At 38.8% G+C, this 22,967-nt stretch overlaps 1 pseudogene; it reads right to left on the minus strand.

Annotated features, from left to right (window-relative positions):
- LOC123946326 overlaps positions 1 to 22,967 on the minus strand; it is a 112,193-nt pseudogene that overhangs the window by 4,786 nt on the left and 84,440 nt on the right.

Below are 22,967 nucleotides of genomic sequence, written 5' to 3' on the forward strand. Positions count from 1 at the left end.
ACTGATACCTGAGGGAAATAGCACAGCCCAAACACACTCCACCTAGCTTGCTAATAGCATCGCTGCCCCCATACTCTTATGCAGGCCTGCCCCCTCCAGTCTGGCCTCAGCAGTTTTCCTGAACTACTGCAGGTCCCCTCCTGCATTGCACCAGCACATCCCGCCCCCAAGTTCTCCTGCAGACCCACCCCTTTCAATACACATGGCAGGTGTCCATCCAAAGCAGCAGCACAAACAGGGCGGTGCACAAACAGCCATGACAGGGGCCAGCACCAACCCAAAATGACTCTATCGCAGGAAGATGGGAAGAAAACCACATACACTAATTCAACTGTGGCCCTACCAGTGGGCAGGGGGCAGACATCTGGTCTGATTGCAGCTCCACCCTCCAATAAAAGCTTCTCAGGGACAACACAGAGAGAGTACTCTGCAGTTTGGTGCTACCACAGCTCTGGCAAATGCTGGGACTGAACGGATAGACCATAACTCAACTCAAGCCTCAGGTGGCCCCCGTCTGGACCACTAACACTTCAGGGACCAAACTGTGCCCACAACAGGCAACGAAAGCCATTGCAGATTACTGGACTAAAGGCAAATATGGCTCAGCCGCAACAGTAGAGTGCACACAACACACATAGGAGATACCTCTAAAATGCCAGTTTCTGCTGACCAGAAGACGTTGCTCTTCAAGGCACCACAGGGTCTCTTCTTCATAAGACCACGACTTTCAAAAGCAGGAGATGTAGCTGGTGTTCCTAATACATAAAAAACAGACACTGAGAGTTATACAACATGAGGACACAGAGAATAAATCCCAAATTAAAGAACAAGACAAAAATCACAGCAAGAGAACTAAAAAAGCAGAGAGATGTAGTATGACTGGTAGAGAATGTAAAGTAATGATCATAAAGATACCATCTTGGAGAAATGAATGGAGGACAAAGTGATATCCTTAGCAAAGAGATAGAAACATAAAAAAGAACCAGTCACAGATGAAGAACTCAAAAACTGACATTAAAAAAAAAAAAAACACTAGAAAGAAAAAAAAATACACTAGAGGGAATCAAGAGTAGATGAGAGGAAGCAGAAGAATGGATCACCAAACTGCAGGACAGAGTGTTTCACAGTGTTAAAAAAGAAAATAACCTGAAACCAAGAATACTCTGTCCAGCAAGGCAATCATTCAAATATAAAATGAAATCATTTCCCAAACAGACAAAAGCTAAAGGAATTCTTCACCACTAAACCAGCCTTATAAGAAATGTTAAAAGGGACTCTGAGTGGAAAGGATAGACCATAAGCAGGAGTAAGAAAACTAGAAAGCACAAAAGTAGTAAAATTAAGTATAACTATAAAAATCTTTCAAGAGATTCACAAAATAAAAGGATGTAAATTATGATACCATATACCTAAAACATGGAAGGGGAGAGGACTAAAAATTTAGTGCCTTTAGAATGGGTTCAAACTTAAGCAACCATCAACTTAATATAGACTGCTATATCTTCAGGTGTTATATATAAACAATGGTAGCCACATATCAAAAACTGGTAATAGGTATACAAAAAATAAAGAGAAATACAGAAAGTCAGCAAACTGTGAGACAAGAAAACAAGAGAAGATAGAAACAAAGAATAACTAGAAAAGCAACCATAAGACAAGTAACAAAATGGCAACAAATACATACATATTAATAATTACTTTGAATGTAAATGGGCTAAATACTCCATTCAAAATGTATAGGGAGACAGAATGAATAAAAAGCAAGATCCATCTATATGCTGTCTACAAAGACTCACTTCAGACCTAAAAACACAGGCAGATTGAAAGTGAAGGGCTGGAAAAGCATTTATCATTCAAATGAAAGTGAAAAGAAAGCTGGGGTAGCAATACTTATATGAGACAAAGTAGACTTTAAAACAAAGGTTGTAACAAGAGACAAAGAAGAACACTACATTATCACAAAAGGAACAATCCAGCAAGAAGATATAACAGTTATAAATATTTATGCATCCAACACAGGAACACTCAAATACATAAAGTTTAAAATCAATATAAAAGAAGTCACTAGTAGGAATACAGTAATAGTAGGGAATATTAACACTCAAGTTACTACAATAGGTAGATCAAACAAAATCAACAAGGAAACAATGGTTTTGAATTACACATTGGACCAGATGGATCTAACATATATAGTCAGAACATTTCATCCTAAAACAGCAGAAATACACATTCTTTCCAAATGCACATGGAACATTCTACAGAATAGATCACAGGTTAGGCCACAGAACAAGTCTCAACAAGTTCAAAAACACTGAGGTTCTACCATGTATCTATCTGACCATAATGCTATGAGACTAGAAATCAATCAAAAGAAAGAAATCTGGAAAGAACGCAAATGTATAGAGTCAAATAACATGCTACTAAACAATGAATGGGTCAACCAAGATATCAAAGAGGAAATTAAAAATTATATGGAGATAAATGAAAATACAACAGTCCAAAAACTTTGGGATGCAGCAAAAGCTGTCCTAAGAACAAAGTTTATAGCAATATAGGCCTACCTCAAGAAGCAAGAAAAATCTCAAATAAACAACTTAAATTTGGGGTGCCTGGGTGGCTCAGTGGGTTAAAGCCTCTGCCTTCAGCTCAGGTCATGATCCCAGGGTCCTGGGAGGGAGCCCCTCATTGGGCTCTCTGCTCCGTGGAGAGCCTGCTTCCTCCTCTCTCTCTGCCTGCCTCTTTGCCTACTTGTAATCTCTGTCTGTCAAATAAATAAATAAAATCTTAAAAAAAAAAGAATTCTACAAAAAAAAAAAAACCAACAACTTAAATTTACACATAAAGGAGCAGAATAAGAACAAACAAAACTCAAAGCCAGTAGAAGGAAGGAGATAATAAAGATTAGAGCAGAAATAAATGAAATAGAAATTATAAAAACTATAGAACAGATCAATGAAACCAGGAACTGGTTCATTGACAGGATCAACAAAATTTATAAATCTTTAGCCAAAGACATTAAAAAGAGAAAGAGAGAGAGAGAGAGAGAGGACTCGAAATCAGAAATAAAAGAGGAGAAATTACAACTGATACCACAGGAATATAAGCCATGAAAGAATGTTATGAAAAATTATATGCAAACAAATTGGACACTCTAGAAGAAATAGATAAATTCCTAGAAACACATAACCTCCCAAAACTGAATCAGGAAGAAATGGAAATTTTAAACAGACTAAATACCAGCAATGAAATTGAATCAGTAATTTAAAAACTCCCAACAAAAAAGTCCAGGACCAGATGACTTCGTAAGTGAATTCTACCAAACATTTAAAGAAGAGTTACTACCTGTTCTTCTCAAACCATTGAAAAAATAGAAGAAAATTTTCCTAATTCATTCTATGAGACCAGCATTACCCTGATACCAAAACCAGATAAAGACACTACAAAAAAGGAAAACTATAAGCCAATATCTCTAATGAACATAAATGCAAAAATCTTTAACAAACTGAATCCAATAATACACTAAGAAAATCATTCACAACAAACAAGTGGGATTCATTCCTGGAATCCAAAAGTATTCAACATTTGCAAATCAATCAACACAGTACATCACACCAGCAAGGAAAAGATAACAACCAAATAATCATTTCAATAGATGCAAAAAAAGTATTTGACAAAGTACTACATCCACTCTTGATAAAACACCCCCAAAAAAGTAGGTTTAGAGGGAATATACCTCAACATAACAAAGGCCACATATGAAAAAAACCACAGCTAACATCATACTCATGGTGAAAACTGAGAGCTTTTCCCTAAGGTCAGGAACAGTGCAAGTGCACTCTCAACCACTTCTATTTGACATAATACTGGAAATCCTAGCTATGGCAATCAGATTTTAAAAAAGAAATAAAAGGCATCCAAACTGGTAAGGAGGAAGTAAAACTTCACTGTTTGCAGATGATATTATACTATACATAGAAAACCTGAAAGAGGGGCACCTGGTGGCTCAGTGGGTTAAGCCGCTGCCTTCAGCTCAGGACATGATCTCAGGGTCCTGGAATCAAGTCCCGCATTGGGCTCTCTGCTCAGCAGGGAGCCTGCTTCCCTCTCTCTCTCTCTCTCTCTTTGCTTGCCTCTCTGCCTACTTGAGATCTCTCTCTCTCTGTCAAATAAATAAATAAATGAATCTTAAAAAAAAAAAAAAAACCAACTGAAAGATTCCTCCAAAAACTACTAGAATTGATAAATGAATTCAGTAAGGTTGCAGGATATAAAATCAATATGCAGAAGTCTGTTGCATTTCTATACACTAATAATGAAGCAGAAGGAAGAGGAATTAAGAAAACAATTTCATTTATAGTGTCCTAAAAAATAATAAATTATGGGATGCCTAGTGGCTCAGATGGTTAAGCATCTACCTTCAGCTCTAGTCATGATACCCAGGGTCCTGGGATCAAGCCTCATGTCAGGCTCCCAGCTCAGCAGGGAGTCTGCATTTCCCTCTGCCTCTGCCTCTGCCTCTTCTTCTTGTGCCCTCTCTCTCTCTCTCAAGTGAATAAAAAAAAAAATCTTTAAAAAGATAATACCTAGGAATAAACTTAACCAAGGAGGTGAAAGACCTATACTCTGACCTATAAAATACTGATGAAAGTGGGGCACCTGGGTGGCTCAGTGGATTAAACCGCTGCCTTCGGCTCAGGTCATGATCTCAGGGTCCTGGGATCGAGCCCCACATCGGGCTCTCTGCTCCGCGGGGAGCCTGCTTCCTCCTCTCTCTCTGCCTGCCTCTCTGCCTACTTGTGATCTCTCTCTCTGTCAAATAAATAAATAAAATCTTTAAAAAAAATACTGATGAAAGAAATTGAAGATGACACAAAGAAATAGAAAGCTATTCCATGCTCATGGATTGGGAGAATGATATTCTTAAAATGTCCACACTACTCAAAGCAACTACAGATTTAGTGAAACCCTTATCAAAATATCAACAGCATTTTTCACAGAACTGAAACAAATAATCCTAAAATTTGTATGGAGCCATAAAAAACCCTGAATAGCCTAAGCAATATTGAAAAAGAAGAACAAAACTGGAGATATCACAATTCCAGATTTCAAGATACACTGCAAAACTACAGTAATCAGAACAGTATGGTATGGGCACAAAAATAGACATGCAGATCAACAGAACAGAATAGAGAGACTAGAAATAAACCCACATTTATATGGTCTATTAATCTACAGCAAGGGAGCAAGATTATGCAATGGGAAAAAGTCTCTTCAACAAATAGTGCTGGGAAAACTGGATAGCTACATGTCAAAAAATGAAAGTGGACCACATTTTTACACCATACACAAAAATAAAGTCAAATGGATTACTTAAATATGAGACCTGAAGCCCTAAAAATCCTAGAAGAGGGGTTTCTGGGTGGCTCAGTCGATTGAGTGTCCGACTGTTGGTTTTGGCTCAGGTAATGATCTCAGGGTTGTGGGAGCAAGCCCTGCATCAGGCTCTGCACTCAGTGTGGAATCTGCTTGAGATCCTCTCTCTTCTCCTCTGCCCCCTCCCCCATACTCTCTCTCTCTCTCTCTCTCTAAAATAAAATAGATTAATAAAATCTTCCCCCCCCCCAAAAAAAAAATCCTAGAAGAGAGTACAGGCAGTAATTTCTCTGACATCAGCCACAGCAACATTTTTCTAGATAAGTCTCCTGAGGCAAGGGAAATAATAAAAAATAAACTATTGGGACTATATCAAAGTAAAAGACCGCTGCACAGTGAAGGAAACAATCAACTAAAAAAAAAAAAAATACTGAATGGGAGAAGTTATTTGTAAATGACATATCAGATAAAGGGTTAGTATCCAAAGTATATAAAGAGCTTATACAGCTTAGCACCAAAAACCAAATAATCCAATTAAGGAATGGGCAGAAGATATGAACAGATATTTCTCTGAAGAAGACCTACAGATAACTTACAGACACACAAAAAGATACTCAAAATCACTAATAATCAGGAAAATGCAAATCAAACCCATAATGAGATATCACCTCACACCTGTCAGGATGGCTAAAAAATAAAAAAACAAGAGTTGGATGTTTAACTGACCACACCACCCAGGCACCCCAACAGTGTCTGTTTTATGTTACCACACATTTTCTTTAGAATTTTCAATGAACTCTCTCAGAACAGCTTCATCTTTAAATGTTCATAGGTAATGGCAACTCACATTTCAACTGGAAATTAAAAAGTAAGCTTGTTTTCACAATCCTTCAGGCTAGGCAGAAAGTTTGGTATAAGGGTTAATGTAACTGTTTCTTCCTTGTTACAAAAAGAAGTCCCAACTAACATGCACACAAAATGTTCTGTATCAGAGTCCTGCTTATCTCTGTGCATCCCTGCCACCTCCAGCACATGACTCTATTGCTCATACGATTGTGAAACACTTCCAATTTCCTGAATTTACCAAGCCTTTTCCTACCTCTTTGCTTTTGTCCATGCTTTTACTTCTACCCAGAACACTCTTCCCTCTTATCCACATGGAAAATTTTTAAGATGAGACTTTAAGGCATAACTCAATTTTTATTTTCTCTGAAAAACCTTATAGTACCACATTTGGTGTTCTATCTTACTTTGTTGTCTTTGCTGGGGTTTTCTAAAAAGAAGAACCTGAGACAAGGTTCACATTCACATTCACTTAGTTTGGGACATGATTCCAAGGGGAAAAGTTGGGTGTAGAGGACTAGAAGTAAAACAGGATAACAAAAAATCAGTACAGAGGTACATTATTGATCTAATCATCTTTACAGGCAATAGGGGCTCTGCCTTGCTGGAGAGCTTGTGAGAGGGCTGAATTAAGAATTGTTTGCTGAGGGGCACCTGGGTGGCTCAGTGGGTTAAAGCCTCTGCCTTCGGCTCAGGTCACGATCTCAGGGTCCTGGGATTGAGCCCCGCATCGGGCTTTCCGCTCAGCGGGGAGCCTGCTTCCCTTCCTCTCTCCCTCTGCTTGCCTCTCTGCCTGCTTGTGATCTCTGTCAAATAAATAAAATCTTTAAAAAAAAAAAAAAAGAATTGTTTGCTGATACACAGATAGAAGGAAGCATCTTTCCCCTACTGATTTTGTTGCCTTAGGGACTGTTTACTCTCATACTTCCAAGTTTGTGGAGCAGAAAATTCCCAGGGTAGAAAGAAAAGGTAGCAACTATCATCTATCAGGTCACATTGGTTCAACTGGGTAGTGGAAGTGGATATGAACTGGATATGAAGATACGTGTATTACTCAGATGTGCTAGTAGCCTGACTTATATGTAGTCTACCAGAGAGCCTTCAAGGTGGTAGCTGACAGGAATGCCCACAAAAGATGTGAAACAGGAGTGTTAGAGAGACAAGCAACATTCCCTTATAAGCTGTAATTGATCTCAAGGCCATAATTAATATTCTTCCTCTCTCTCTCTTCCACCACTCTTCTTTACCTAGGGTGTTGACCAGGTGGGTTACCTACTTCTTCATCTCGGAGGGGCTAAAGACTTTAGTTGCTTTAGCCTGATTGAGTAAAGGCTGTTGCATTTGTCCATTTATGGTTATCATTGGGTGTGGAAGCACCTTGCTACTCATCTTATCAGTGTAGCATGGTGTTCTATGGAATGTCAACTTGATCAATGTCCTTGTGGACTACACACGTTTTGATAGAGAGCAGGAAAGTTAACATAGCTCTGGGGCAAGATAGTGAATGTGTTCTGCTTTCCTTCCCACATAAATGGTAATGGCTTTTGCTCCCTTTACTGACAGGGATTGAAAAGAACCTATTCACTAGAGCAATAACTGTGTACTAGGTGCCAAAAGCTGTGTGGTTATACTATCAAATATATCACATCTGACACAGCAGCTGTGATTGAGCTGTTCTTAGGTTAAGTTTATGGTAGTCTACCATAGCTATCTACGATGGCTTCTGCAGTGACTGATTTAGGCTAAATCAGTGAGTTGAATAAAGATATAAAGACTACTAACATCAATGCATCCCTTAATTCTTTGGTGGTGGCACTAGTCTCCGTATTTCCTCTCAGGATGCTGAATTCCTTCTGATGCACTATCGTAGCCAGTGAGAATGTGCAGGCTTCCCCTGGTCCTTCCTCTTATAATAATTTTTACTGCAGAGGACAAGAAACCAAAGTGAAGGTTCTGTTAGTTTCTAAGAATATCCATTCCAACTGTTCACTTGGAAACCAGGGATATAAGCAAAAGTGGGTCTGTGACTCCATGAGACCACTGTTAGGGAACCTGAGCCATCTGGTTTCTGTTAGGGTCCGTGATCAAAGGAACGAGACTGACACAAAGTGAAAATCAAGCAAAGCTTTATTTCGTGCCATGCATCAGAAATGAAACTGACCGGTAGGCGCCCGAGCCCCGTGCATTAGAAACCAAACTGACCGGTAGGCGCCCGGGTAAACCTTGTCGCCTGACTGAGTGGCTTTACCTTGGAAATCCTTGAAATGTTCGAGAACACGACCTTGGGGTGTCACAGGTCCCTTACTCCCTGCTTGTCCCATTTCTCCAAATGCAACAAATAACACAACAATTAAAAACAAGGCAGAGACAACCACAGGCCCAGTGATCCCCATCCAGAGCCTGCTGCTGGGCCTGTGGTTGTCTCTGCCTTGTTTTTAATTGTCTGTTGTGTTATTTGTTGCATTTGGAGAAATGGGACAAGCAGGGAGTAAGGGACCTGTGACACCCCTAGGTCGTGTTCTCGAACATTTCAAGGATTTCCAAGGTAAAGCCACTCAGTCAGGCGACAAGGTTTACCCGGGCGCCTACCGGTCAGTTTGGTTTCTAATGTACGGGGCTTGGGCGCCTACAGGTCAGTTTCATTTCTGATGCATGGCACGAAATAAAGCTTTGCTTGATTTTCACTTTGTGTCAGTCTCGTTCCTTTGATCACGGACCCTAACAGTTTCCATGAGCTCCCACTTACCTGAAAGCTATGATAGTGCTTCTAGCTTTCTGGAATTAGCGTCCATTCAGAACCTGTGTCCAACTAGCTTGAAACGCCTGTATGTTTCCCTTTTCTCAACATACAATTTCCCCATAAATAGGCATATGTCCTTTTGGAGAATAATTAGTAGAATATGTAGTGTATATACTTGTTTTAGTATTGGTGGGTCTTTACTCAGCCTCCCCTTCAAATGATGACCCTTAGGTCTGAGAACTTGCTTAATCTGGAAAGTGGGTGAGAACCTGCAACTTTTCATTGTGCTTGCTGGGATCAGCCTTCTGTTCACAGCTGCTCACTGTTTCTGGTTATACTTATGTGTCAAGTAACACCCTAGTGGACACTCGTTTAACTTGCCCTGAGGAACAGCATGGTCTATTAATCACTATCACAGAGCCCTGTGGGTGAGGACCTTCTGGTTGCCACTTTGGCCTTGCAGTCCATTATTATAATTATGTAAACTTTTGTTCTGTTGGTCATGTGCTCCATCTGGCCTCTGCTATTTTGGATTTTTATCAGTCTAATTGATACTGGGATGCCCAGTTCCACAGCCTCTCTTACTGTCAACTATAGTGAGTAGCTATGACTGAGCTTTTCTTACTGTCAACTATAGTGAGTAGCTATGACTGAGCTTTTCAAAGATGCCAATGTACCCTCATTACTGTGTTTTTTACTGCCTTGGAGATGGGTATGTTTTCTGGGCCCTTACAAGAAACATAGTCAGATGATAGATTCTCAGGTCTCAAAATTTAAATTTATTCCAACCTCCCTGAGCCTTCTGACACCTTATGTAAGGCAGTTAAGACACGTCTAGAATCTCTCCTTCGTTTCCAATAGCCCTTCATTCTGTCCAAACTTTAGAGAACCATCCCAGCAATATATTGGTTCTAGTTCCTTATAAGCTTGCGATGTCATGAAAGTATTTTTCAATGTCAATAAATTCTTTCCTATCCATCTTTGTATTCCACCCTCCTTGCCCAACACTTTAATAATTCATTCTGGGGACACCTGGGTGGCTCAGATGGTTGAGCCTCTGCCTTCAGCTCAGGTCATGATCCTAGGGTCCTGGGATCGAGCCCCATGTTGGGCTCCCAGCTAAATGGGAAGTCTGCTTCTCCCTTACCCTCTGCCTCTCTCCCTGCTCATACTCTCTGTCTTACTCTCTCAAATAAATAAATAAAATCTTCAAAAATAAATAAATAAAAATAAAAATCCATTCCTATACCCGTATCCTTAGTGCTTTCAGGTAAAATATTAACCAAATATTAACATTCTTTGTTTAATTATATGCTATTGCCTCATCCAGGGTTTTTGTAGTGTCTCCAGAAAATGGGAGGCTAGTCTCAAGTAAGGCACAGGGAGCAACTTGTGCTAATACAGAGTTCAAAACAATCTGGGGGCTTGAATTTCTCAGGCTTGTCGACATACATGCTACAGTAGCAAGTCTTAGGGTTCTTTTCCTTCTGTACCAAGACCCTTCCTTTAGCATGGAGGACTTGTCAAGGCAGTGCATTCAGTCTCCTTGTAGCTTACCACCTTATTGATCAATCTTGGATCTGATTATCAGCACAGTTTCCAGTATGGGTACAAAAGATAATCATGTCTTTAAATACTGCTTTGGAGGTTTTCTGATTTTTTACAGCCTGTCTTGAATTGAAATTTGGTAACTTGAGCCTATTTTTTTTTCTTTTTTAAAAAGTCTTCAAAAGTCCTCTACAAAAGTGAGTCAATCCATAGGTCTTACAAATACCACTGTCTTGAAAAGATGCTCAACATCACTAATCATCAGGGAAATGCAAATCAAAACCACAATGAGATATCATTTCACACCTCTCAGATGGCTAAAGTCAAAAACATAAGAAATAGCAAGGGTTGGAGAGGAACACAAGTTGGTATGGCCACTATGGAAAACAGTATGTGGATGCCTAAAAAAATTAAAAATAGAATTACCATATGATCTGGTAATTACACTACTGGATGTTGACCCCCCCAAAATGGAGACACTAATTTGAAGAGATTTTTGCAACACAGATGGACCTAAAAGGTATAATGCTGAAAAAAGTCAGAGAAAGACAAATACCATATGATTTCACTTACATGTGAAATTTAAGAAACAAAACAAACAAACAAATAGAAATGAAAAACAAACAAAAAACCAGACTCTTAAATACAGAAAACAAATGGGTGGTTGCCAAAGGGGAGGTGGGTAGGAGGTTGGGGAAAGCAGTTAAAGGGGATTAAGAATACAGGTACCTGGATGAGCACTGAGAAATGTATAGAATTGTTGAATCATTATATGGTACACCTGAAACTAATACAACACTCTACGTTAATTATACTTGAATAAAAAAAATACTACTGTCTTTAAATTGTCCAAGGTCCATTCCCAGTCCATAAGCAAATGCTTGACTTTCCATCTGTACCTCATCCCAAACATCTACCAGTGAAAGTCTTAGTGTCCTGATTCAGGCTAGGGGTTATCACTACGTACCTTTCTACCCACATTGGAAGTGTCCGACAGGCAAGGAATTCAATTCCAGAATCTCTTCCAGCTGATCTGCTTTCTAGGTCTACTCTTCATATCAAATGTCTTATCTTGAGTTCCCCTGAAAGGCAAAGTCTGAGACAAGAACTTAGATGTAGTTGGTTTACTCTGGGAAATAATTCCAGAGGGCAGGAGCAAAGGGCAGAGAAGTCTGGATAAGAATGATAAATGGAAAGAAAGAAAGCTAATCCGAGGGTGCATTATTGGGCTAGTCACCATTGTAGCCACCTGGAACTTGTACTGAAGAGGCCTTTGAGAGCTGTGTGAATTGTATCTCAGAATCATGAGTATTGCCTGACACAGAAGAGGATGGATTCACTGGCTCTACATCTCAGTTGTAGAAGGTTGCCTCAGTGAGGGTCAAGTCCCTTACACTTTCCAGTTTGTGCCTATGCCAAAACAGCTGGCATTCTGCAGGCAATCCCCCAGGGCAGTAGCAGAAAAGCCCTTATTGCAAAAAGCAACAGATGATCCATGCACTTGAGGCAAGATCATGGAAGAACATACATAGTTTGTTGTGGCAGCAATGGCTGGGGCAAAAAGAGGAGCCAAGAGAATGTAAGAAAGGAATAAAAGATGACACACACACACACACTCTCTCTCTCTCTCATGCATGCCTCTCTTATTGTGTTAATCAGACTATAATACAGTTATTTCTCTGTGTGCCTGTCACGACTCCTAGATGCTAAGTACTTTAAAAAGAGGGACATGGGATGGGATAAATTGATATTATATGCCTCCTGAAGTGATGCATTGAAAAGAAAGTATCAGGGGGCGCCTGGGTGGCTCAGTGGGTTGGGCCGCTGCCTTCGGCTCAGGTCATGATCTCGGGGTCCTGGGATTGAGTCCCACATCGGGCTCTCTGCTCAGCAGAGAGCCTGCTTCCCTTCCTCTCTCTCTGCCTGCCTCTCTTGTGATTTCTCTCTGTCAAATAAATAAATCTTTAAAAAAAAAAAAGAAAAGAAAGCATCACTTCTGCAACATTTTACCAAAATCGTTAAGAAAAAATCTAATCGTCAAGAAACATCTGACAAACCTAAATTGAGAGATATTCTACAAAATATATTGTCTGTATTCCAAAAAGATGTCAATGTCATGAAAGACAAAGAAAGTCTGTGGAATTATTTCAAATTATATAGAAACTCAGTGCAACATATGACCCAGACTTCTGTTTTAACAGACATTATTAAGACAAATGGCAAATTTTGAATATAATCCATATATCAGACAATATTTTTACATCAATGTTAATTTCTTAATTTTAATAACTGTACTCTGTTTTTATAAAAGAATGTTCCTGTTTGCAGGAAATATATGCTGAAGTATTCAAGAGTAATGGAACATCATGTCTGAAAGTCTCACAGAGAAAATGATAATAAAATATTAATGTCTGAGGAATCTAGGTGAAGGATATGTAGAAATTTTCCATACAGTTATTGCAACAAAGGTCTGAAATTATATCACAGCTAAAAATTTTAAATTTAAACAAAATAAATGGATATATATTTATTTATTCATATAGGGGTGTGTACGTATGTGTGTGTGTTTGTCAAACACCTAACACAATGCCTAGGACAGGTTTCTATGTGATCTAGCACTTCATTTTCTTTGACGATTATTCAGGAAACCTGCTTAGAATTTGGGCTCTTTTTACTCTATGATACTATATAATTTCCAAATGAAACCTCTACTTTAAAATTTTACCTTGAGCAAACATTTAAGGAAAAAGGTATACCAATTCTCTAAATCTCTTTAGAGGATAGAAGCAGAAGGGATACTTTCTAACTCATTCTGTAAGGACAGCATTACCCTAATACCAAAACCAGACAAAAATGTTACAAGAAAAGAAAACTATAGACCAATATCTGTCATGAACATAAATGCAAAAATCCTCAACAAAATATTAACAAATTAAATTCAAATCCAACAAATTAAATCCAAATTATATACCACAATCAAGTGGTATTTATCCCAGGTAGTCGAGGCTGGTTCAACATTAGAAAAATCAATTAATGTGCTCCATTATGTTAACAAGCTAAAAAAGAAAAATCACATGATCATATAAACAGATTCAGAAAAAGGATTTGACAAAACCCACACACATTCATCAAAAAAACTCTCAGTAAACTAGGAGTAAAAGGAAACACAACTTGATTTAAAAAAATTAAAAAAAAAATCTACAGCTCATACTTAATGGTGAGAAACCTTAATAAGAAAAACTTTCCTGGGATGCCAGGGTGGCTCAGTTGGTTGAGCAGCTGCCTTCAGCTCAGGTCATGACCCCAGGGTCCTGAGATTGAGTCCCACCTCCTTGCTCAGTGGAGAGCCTGCTTCTTCCTCAGTCTGCTGCTCCCCCTTGCTTGTGCTCTCTCTCTCTCTCTCTCTCTCTCTCTTTCTCTGACAAATAATAAATCTTAAAAAAAAAAAAAAAAAAAAGAAAAAGCTTTCCTACTAAGACAAGGGATAAGCAAGGATATTCTCTCTCACCACTCCTTTTTAACTTTGTACTGGAATGTTATACCGTAAGACAAGAAAATGAAATAAAAGGTACACAGATTAGGAAGGAAGAAAGAAGACTGTCTTTTCTTTGCAGAGGGCATGATCATCTATGCAGGAAATCTGAAAGAATGAAAGAATTAACAAAAAACCCTTGTGACTAACAATTAATTATAGCAAGTTTCCCAGATACAAGATTAATATACACAAGTCCACTGAGCTCTCTACTCAGTGGAGAGCCTGTTTCTCCCTCGCCCTCTGCCTGGCTCTCTGCCTACTTGTGTTCTGTCTGTCAAATAAATAAATAAAATCTTTTTAAAAAAAGATTAAAAAAAAAAACTCCTAGAAGATAAAGTAGGAGAAAACCTAGATGAGTAGGTATGGCAATGACTTTTTATATACCACCCCAAATGTATGGTCCATAAAAGAAACAATAAATAAGCTAGACTTCATTAAAATTAAAGACTTCTGTTCTGTGAAAAACAGTATCAAGACAATTAGAAGAGGGATGCCTGGGTGGCTCAGTCAGTTCAGTGTCCAACTCTTTACTTAGATCAGGTCATGATCTCAGGGTTGTGAGATTGGTCCCTGCATTTCTTAAGACTCTCTCTCTTCTTCTGCTCCTTCTCCATCTCTCTCTCTCCCCACTCTCTTAAAAAAAAAAAAAAAAAAAAAAAAAAAAAGGAGTACCTGGGTAGCTCGGTCCTTAAGCATCTGCCTTTGGCTCAGGTCATGATCCCAGGGGTCCTGGGATGGAGTCCCACACAGGGTTCCATGCTCAGTGGGAAGACTTCTTCTCCCTCTCCACTCCCGCTGCTTGTGTTTCGTCTTTCGTTGTCGCTCTCTCTGTCAAACAAGTAAATAAAATCTTTAAAAAAAAAAAAAAGGAGGGTGCCTGGGTGGCTCAGTGGGTTAAAGCCTCTGCCTTCGGCTCAGGTCATGATCCCAGGGTCCTGGGATCCAGTCCCGCCCGCATCAGGCTCTCTGCTCAGCGGGGAGCATGCCTCCCCTGCTCTCTCTCTGCCTGCCTCTCTGCCTACTTGTAATCTCTGCCTGTCAAATAAATAAATGAGTAATCTTTAAAAAAAAAAAAGGAAAAGGAAAAAAGAGAAAAAGAAAGACAAGTCACAGACTAGGAGAAAATATTTGCAAAACATTTCTATGTGCAAAACGTATCTATTAAAGGACTGTCATCCAAAATTAACAAAGAACTCTTGAAATTCAACTATAAGAGAAAGCAAACAACATGATTAAAAATTAGGCCAAAGATCTTAACAGACACTTCACCAAAGGTATACAGATGTCAAACAAGCATATGATGCTTCACATCACGTGTCATCAGCGGAATGCAAATTAAAACAACAGTGAAATCCCACTATGCACCTATTAGAATAGTCAATATCTGGACACTAACAACAACAAATGCTGGCTAGGATGTGGAACAGTAAAAGTCCACATTCAACAGCAGTAGAAATGCAAACTGGTACCTATACTTTGAAAGACAGCTTGTTCATTTCTTACAAAACTAAACATACTCTTAGCTTATGATCTGAAATTTTGCTCTTTGGTATTTACCCAAAGGAGCTGAAAACTTTTGTCCACACAAAAACCTGCACATGGATATTTATAGCAGTTTTATTCATAATAGCCAAAGTTGGAATCAACCAAGATGTCCTTCAGTAGGTAAATGAATAAATAAACTGTGGTACATCCAGACAATGGAATCTTATTCAGGGCTGGAAAAAAAATGAGCTATCAAGTTATGAAAAGAATACAGAAGAATCTAAAGGGCATATTACAAAGGGAAAGAAACCAATCTGAAAAGGCTACAAACTGTGTGATTCCAACTATATGACATTTTGGAAAAGGCAGAATTATAGAGATAATAAAGAGATCAGTGGTTGTCAGGGGTTGTGGGGTTGGAAGCGGTGGGTACTGGTAAACAAAGACGACTTTTAGGGCATCACTGTATGATACTATTATACTATTATGATGGATGTACGTCATTTTTATTTGTAATAACACATAGAATATACAACACCAACAGTGAAACTTAATGTAAACTATAGACTTTGGGCGATAATGAAACGTTAATGTAGGTTCATCAGTTGTAACAGATGTCCCACTCTGGTGCCAGGTGTTGATAAATGGGGGAGGTTATGTATGTTTTGGGGCAGAGAGTATATGGGAAATGTCTGTACCTTCCCCCTCAATTTTGGTGCAAACCTAAAACTGCTCCTTAAAAAAACCCTAAAGTGTCTGAATATGAAAATATTGATAGACTGGGAAAATAAACAGACAACAATAAAAATATAAAGATTATATTCTTGGGCTAGCTGAAATGAAATATCCAAGTGAAAAGGCAAAAAACTGTATGTACTTTGGAATTTACTAAATAGGTTATGGGTAGAAAAAGAACAAAAATAATCCAAGAAGATAAGGAATTAACTGTTTAAGTAAAGGGAATAGACATAAATTCTCTAAAAATGGAATTAATAATAAATATTTATTAAATGGAAAAAAAAAGAATAGGGATGATTATGTTCTCATTTATGCTTATACTCCCAGCATTTAAGAAGTCACCTGACATTTGTTCGATAAAACCCTAATGCTGCTGGTGACCATAGGGAAAGCCCACAGAATAAGGAGCCCATGTGGAGAAAAACAGGCCAGAGCCAGAGATAAGGGGCAGCCCTCAAGAGCCAGCCCTGAACTCACTGCTGCTTGAAAGTAGTTAATCCTCAACTTCTTTTACATAAACCAGTGAATTCTTTTTTAGCCTTAACTCATCTGAGTCAGGACCTGAGTTTACAACCAAAAAACCACCAGTACCAACAAACAAACTAAAACAGCTGGTTTGTTCTGCCTAGGGATGTCCCTATGTTAGTGAACTACTTAAATAGAATTTAAACAAAGATAAATAGATCCTTTGCTTAATCTTTGTGTGGCGTTCCAGTATCAGACGCATCCCAACACTAGCGGTCTTTTCCCTTGCATTTGACTCCTGTCTCCCGTTTATTTCACAGGTGCACTTGAGACCTGAGCCAATCCTAGCTTTTTAGCGTCACACACGGCATAGTCATGTTCCTTACCTCCTTCTTACATAACCTCTGAAAAGCTTTCTGTGCTGTTTGCACAGAGCTAGCCCATCCTCTACAATTTTTATATTTTTGAGCTACAATTTTTGAGACTACAGAAACCACGCTGTGCTGCTGTTTAGAGAGGATGTGAATGTCTGCGACTGTCATCCTCGGGGACTGAAAAATGACGTTGCAAATGCAAGCACAGTGCTGCTCTGCAGTGTGGGAAAGAGGAGGATCCCAGGGACCCAGATGCAAGGCAGATATTTCCCTCACCTCAGAAATCATTATTTCATTTTATAAGACCCTGGCATCTATCTATGTCTAATGTAAACAGTATGCTTAAAAACTTTTAGTCATTTAATGTGAAACTCAAAAACATGTACATAATATATATTCTTGGAAATTATCTGCAATATAAAAAATCCTGCTACAACATGGATATAGTTCAAAGAAACAGAAATACAAGTGGTTAATAAATATATGATAAGGTTCTAGATCTCATTCACAATGAAAGAAATGCATATTAAAGTAACAATACCATGTTGACTACCAGCTTGGCAAAGATTACAAACAGGCGCTCTCAGATACATGCTGCTGGTAAGAGCACAGGCTGCCACAACCTTTTTAGATGGCAATTTCATAGTATCTATCTGAATTTCAAATATATTCACTCGTTGACTCAGAAATTCCATTTCTAGAAGTTTGCCTTACAGATATATCACATAATCACACAAGATTATATATTACAAAGTTATTATAGTATGTTTGTAATAGTGAAAAAGCTAAAATTATTCTAATTGTATTTCAACAAACAGATATACTACATAGCACATCAATATTATGAAATATTTATATGACATGGGCAGATTGTTTAGTGGAGAAAGATGATTATAGGATTGTTTGTGTGTGTTTATGTGCGTGCGTGCGCACGTGTCTAAACTCATTTGTGGGATTTGTGGGAAAAAACTGTCATGCTTAAAACATGTGGCTTCTGGGAAGTGGAATTTGAGAGGAAAAAAAACAGGGTAATGTTTTCTATTTCCCAACTACTTCTATTTGTACTATATACGCTACTTTTATAATACATTTTTAATTCAGTCACAATTTTGCATTCCAACACAATCCATAAAACAATAGAAAATACAATTATACTTGGCTATAAAATTAAACAGTAATTAAAGCTTACATGCCACTGTCATAGTAGGTGGTATTTTAAGATGATAATTAAAGCATGAGAGCAGAGTAAACAAAAGCATATAAAAGTGAAATTTAAAGGTTAGTCGCTTTTTTTTTTTTTTTTAGAGGAAAGAGAGAGAGCATGGTGGGGGGCAGAGGGAAAAGAGAATCTTAAGCAGACTCCACCATGAGCCAGGAGGGCAGAGCCTGAGGCAGGGCTCCATCTGACACAACCCTGAGATCACCACCCTGAGATCATAACTTGAGTTGAAACCATAAGTCAGACACTCAATTCACTGTGCCACCCATGGGCCCCAAGGTTAGTCATTTTTTAATCTACATTAACCCCTGAAACAAATAAGTTATATTTGAATTAATTAAAAAATATTAAACGATGGATTAAGTTTCTTTAATAGATACAAAAAAAGATAATACAAATACTAATATAAATGAACTACTGAATCCTATTTTATGGAAGCAGATTTATTGCATGGAATTATAATTTCACCACCAACAGTGAAATCCCTTGTCTTCAAGTTTACATCCTCCCCTGCTGCCCTTCCACCGCCATCTTTGGTAGAACAGTAGAAAGTATTTTGCAGGACCAGGGATATGGAATTTTCCTTCCTATCCCTGCCCTAGAAAAAGAGAGATTTTTTTGGACTTATGGCCAGGGACTCTGATAATATAATGTGCATATGGAGGAAAACATCATGTGTTATAGTTGGGGCAGTTATTCTTTTTTTTTTTTAAGATATTTATTTATTTATTTATTTATTTATTTATTTGACAGAGAGAGACCACAAGTAAGCAGAGAGGCAGACAGAGGAGTGGGGGAGAGCAGAGAGCCCAGTGCAGGACCCTGGGATCATGACCTGAGCCGAAGGCAGAGGCTTAACCCACTGAACCACCCAGGTGCCCCTGGGGCAGTTATTCTTTCTCTGTTTTGTAAGCAAATAAATAAGATGGGTAGGGTATACTTGAATTTGTTTATGATTAGAAGGTCAAACTTAGTGTCCTCAGCTATACTCCTGGGAGGGGACTAGATTCTGCCTGAAACCTCCTGAGAGGTTTCCCGTGTTCAGGAAAGAAGGGGCAGAAAACACTGAGATACTGAAGGAAGGTTGCTAGACCAACCATATCAAGTCCTTGCTACATGCGGCTGGGTTTAACAATTATTTATTAATGTTTCCATATTTGTCTTCCTACCTGGCTAAAAGTTCCTGGGGGTAAAACTAGCATCATGATTAGCACATAGTAGGCACTCATTAAATACAGATTTGAATAAATGGATGGATCAGTGGATGAATGTTCAAGACAGATGAAATACTCATCTGTTTCACAAACTCCCTAAATGAAGGGAAATAAAAACATACAGGTGAAATGAATGAGGGGGGAGGGCGGAAAAATATGACAGGAAGAGATAGAATGGGAATCTTGAGCTGTCTCAATGGTGTGGGAGGCCTTATTATCCTTGAGTAACCTAGGATAACCCAGAGAAATACACAGTTGAAGTCAGACAGCTTAAAGCTAAGATAGAGTATGCTCAGATTTCCCCCCAAATAAGGAGCACCCCACTGTTTCTAGTAAAGGAGAATTTGGGAGAGAGTTCCATCCATGGTAAAACTCCCACAGAATTTGCATAAAATAATTCATGTCATTTGTGTGTTCAGATTCTATTACTCCATACCAATTATGGCTTCTTTTATTTATTTATTTATTTGACAGTGAGAGACAGAGAGAGAGACAACACAAGCAGAGGAACTAGGAGAGGGAGAAGCAGGCTTTCAGCTGAGCGGAGAGCCCTATGCAGGCTGGATCCCAGGACCCTTGGATCAAGACCTGAGCCAAAGGCAGATGCTTAACCGACTGAGCCACCCAGGCGCCCCCCAATTATGACTTCTAAAGCACCTACTTTCCTAAGCAACTGATCCCCACTTAAACCCTGAAGGCAAATAATACCTAGAGAAACTTCAGGACATCCAGGCACCTTCCGGCACACCCAGGAGCAGACCTACTACTGCCACTATTACAGCAAATATAAATACTCTTAAGGAAAAATACATATATATACACATATATATATATAAACAAATAGGCTTTTTTAAAAAGATTTTGTTTTTAGATAATCTCTACACCCAGCATGAGGCTCAAACTCCCAACCTTGAGACCAATATGAGTAATCATCACCACCATTACCATCATCACCATAACCACTACCATTAACTCAGAGTGAAATTATCCCATAGCAAATTAGAATCCTAAAACGTGTCTGGGATCCTGACCAATCAGGGTGTGCATCTTCCTTTCTTCCGTTGGATGGTAACCAGGAGAGAAATGGACACAAATATTCCCTGTCATTGTTGTATCTGTATCAGTAAATCTCTGTCTAAATGATCAGAAATTAACTAGAGAAACTTTGAGAATTGAGAGAAGACCTGAAACCAGATAGGTTCTGGATCTTTAGAAATTCAGTCTGGGACTTAATACCTCTAGGATCTTCTCTTTCACTCATTCCATCTCTCATGTTTACTTCCTTCTGCTTGGCTTTGCTCTCTTCCAGAACAGATGGACATTTTGCACTGGCAGAAAACATATCTGCTGGGAGTCTTGGGCTTCTATCATCCCAGTTATCTTTCTCAGAAAAGGAAATATTTTCTCAGCTTCATTTTGGATTTCTCCAAAGAAAGCTCTGGCTGACTTGAGTCATTTACCTATCCCTGGGTCAGTCATTATGGTCAAAACGAGAGTTTTCTCTGATCCTGCATATGTTACATATCCACTTTTTGGCCAGGGAACTTGGTCCTACAATTGGCAACTCCACAAAAACCATATGGGATGCATAGTGACATAGTGAGGGTGATGCCCTTCTCCTGAAGAAGGGGAGATGTTATTTTAAAAAAAAGAGAGATGCTTGAAATGTCCACCAACGATAGATCAAAGATAGCTAGCTTAATGGGAAACTAGCTAATTAGATGATGGTTACATGTATTAAATGATTATTATAAGGTCTAATATTTGTTCTCATTATTTTTTCCAAAAAATTTATTTTTGCTCTTCTTTTCTGTGCAGTTATTCAAAGGTCTTAGCAAATTGTCATATACCAAAAAAGAAAAGAAAAAAATCTGTTGATATCTTAATTAAAATTTATGACACCAAGGAGTAATTTGAAAAGAGGAGACATTTTTACGTTAGATTTCCTATCCAAGTACACAGCATTGTTTTCCACTTATTCAACTTTTTTCAATCTCCTAAAAATTTCTGTAGGTCTTTTACATAATATATTATTTTTAGCATAATAGCTGACATCAGAACAGTCTTTGATTAGGAAAATATTTTAATAAAATAGAGATAAGCCTGCCACATACTGTGGCTCAGTTTGTGAGAGATCCGAGCCCAGGGAGCTCCATTTACATGAACTACAATGTAAGAGAGGCCCCTGGAACCATGCAGTGAAGTAACTCTGGGAAGAGGGTAAGAATGTTGAGAGGAGCCAAAGCAATGAGAGGAATGGCTAAGCTTCTTTACATGAAAACAGGAGGAAATTTTTACTGATTTCTTGAGAGAGAAAAGGATCAGAATGGTAACCAGACAAAGAGAAGCTTCTGTGATGGTGGAAGGGTGCATAGAACATTGGTGAAGAGGCCAGTGAGAAAAATCTCAGTAGTGAGACATTTACAAAACAGGAATGTTGTGAAGGTTCAGTTGATTGAAGTGTGAAGTTGGGATTGCAGGTTTACATCTTCAGTAAAATTACTGCTACTTGATACAATCTTTTATTTCAAAACTACTTTGGGAGGGGGAACAGAGCAGGTACTATGTGCTCTGGCTTGTGTTAAAGTCACAGCAGAGATAAAGGAATAGGCACAGACATGCAAAGAATACAAAGAATTCAGGGCATGGAAATGGGAAGTTTGAGCCAATCATATCTGGAACTCGGAACTTTAGGGTGAGGGCACTCTCGCCAATGCATAAACTGCATTCATAAGGACTCCATACCACTGTTAGTAGCATTCCGTAAATTATTTTCAGGTTTTTTCCTTGTCCCTATAAACGGGACCCTATTTTCCCTCCAGTTTTTGTAGGTTACAGGAATCTGTCTATATCTTTGTCTCTGTCTCTGAGTATTACCTATGTATCATCTATGTAAGTATATATATAAGATATATGTACCATATATATATATGAAATAAAGAACATTAAGAAGATATATTAGGCCTTTTTTTTTTAAAGATTTTATTTTATTTATTTGACAGAGAGAGAGATCACAAGTAGGCAGAGAGGCAGGCAGAGAGAGAGGAGGAAGCAGGCTCCCTGCGGAGCAGAGAGCCCGACGTGGGGCTCGATCCCAGGACCCTGAGATCATGACCTGAGCCGAAGGCAGCGGCTTAATCCACTGAGCCACCCAGGCGCCCCATATTAGGCCTTTTAAAAAAAAAAAAAGATTTTATTTATTTATTTGACAGACAGAGATCACAAGTAGGCAGAGAAGCAGGCAGAGAGAGAAGAGGAAGCAGGCTCCCCGCCGAGCAGAGAGCCTGATGTGGGGCTCGATCCCAAGACCCTGGGATCATGACCTGAGCTGAAGGCAGAGGCTTTAACCCACTGAGCCATCCAGGCGCCCCTATATTAGGCCTTTTGGTACTTTTTATTCCTTCCTGCTGAGGAAGCTTTTATTGAGTATCAT

This window comes from Meles meles, chromosome 7, assembly GCF_922984935.1.
Source record: "Meles meles chromosome 7, mMelMel3.1 paternal haplotype, whole genome shotgun sequence".
Lineage (NCBI taxonomy): Eukaryota > Metazoa > Chordata > Mammalia > Carnivora > Mustelidae > Meles > Meles meles.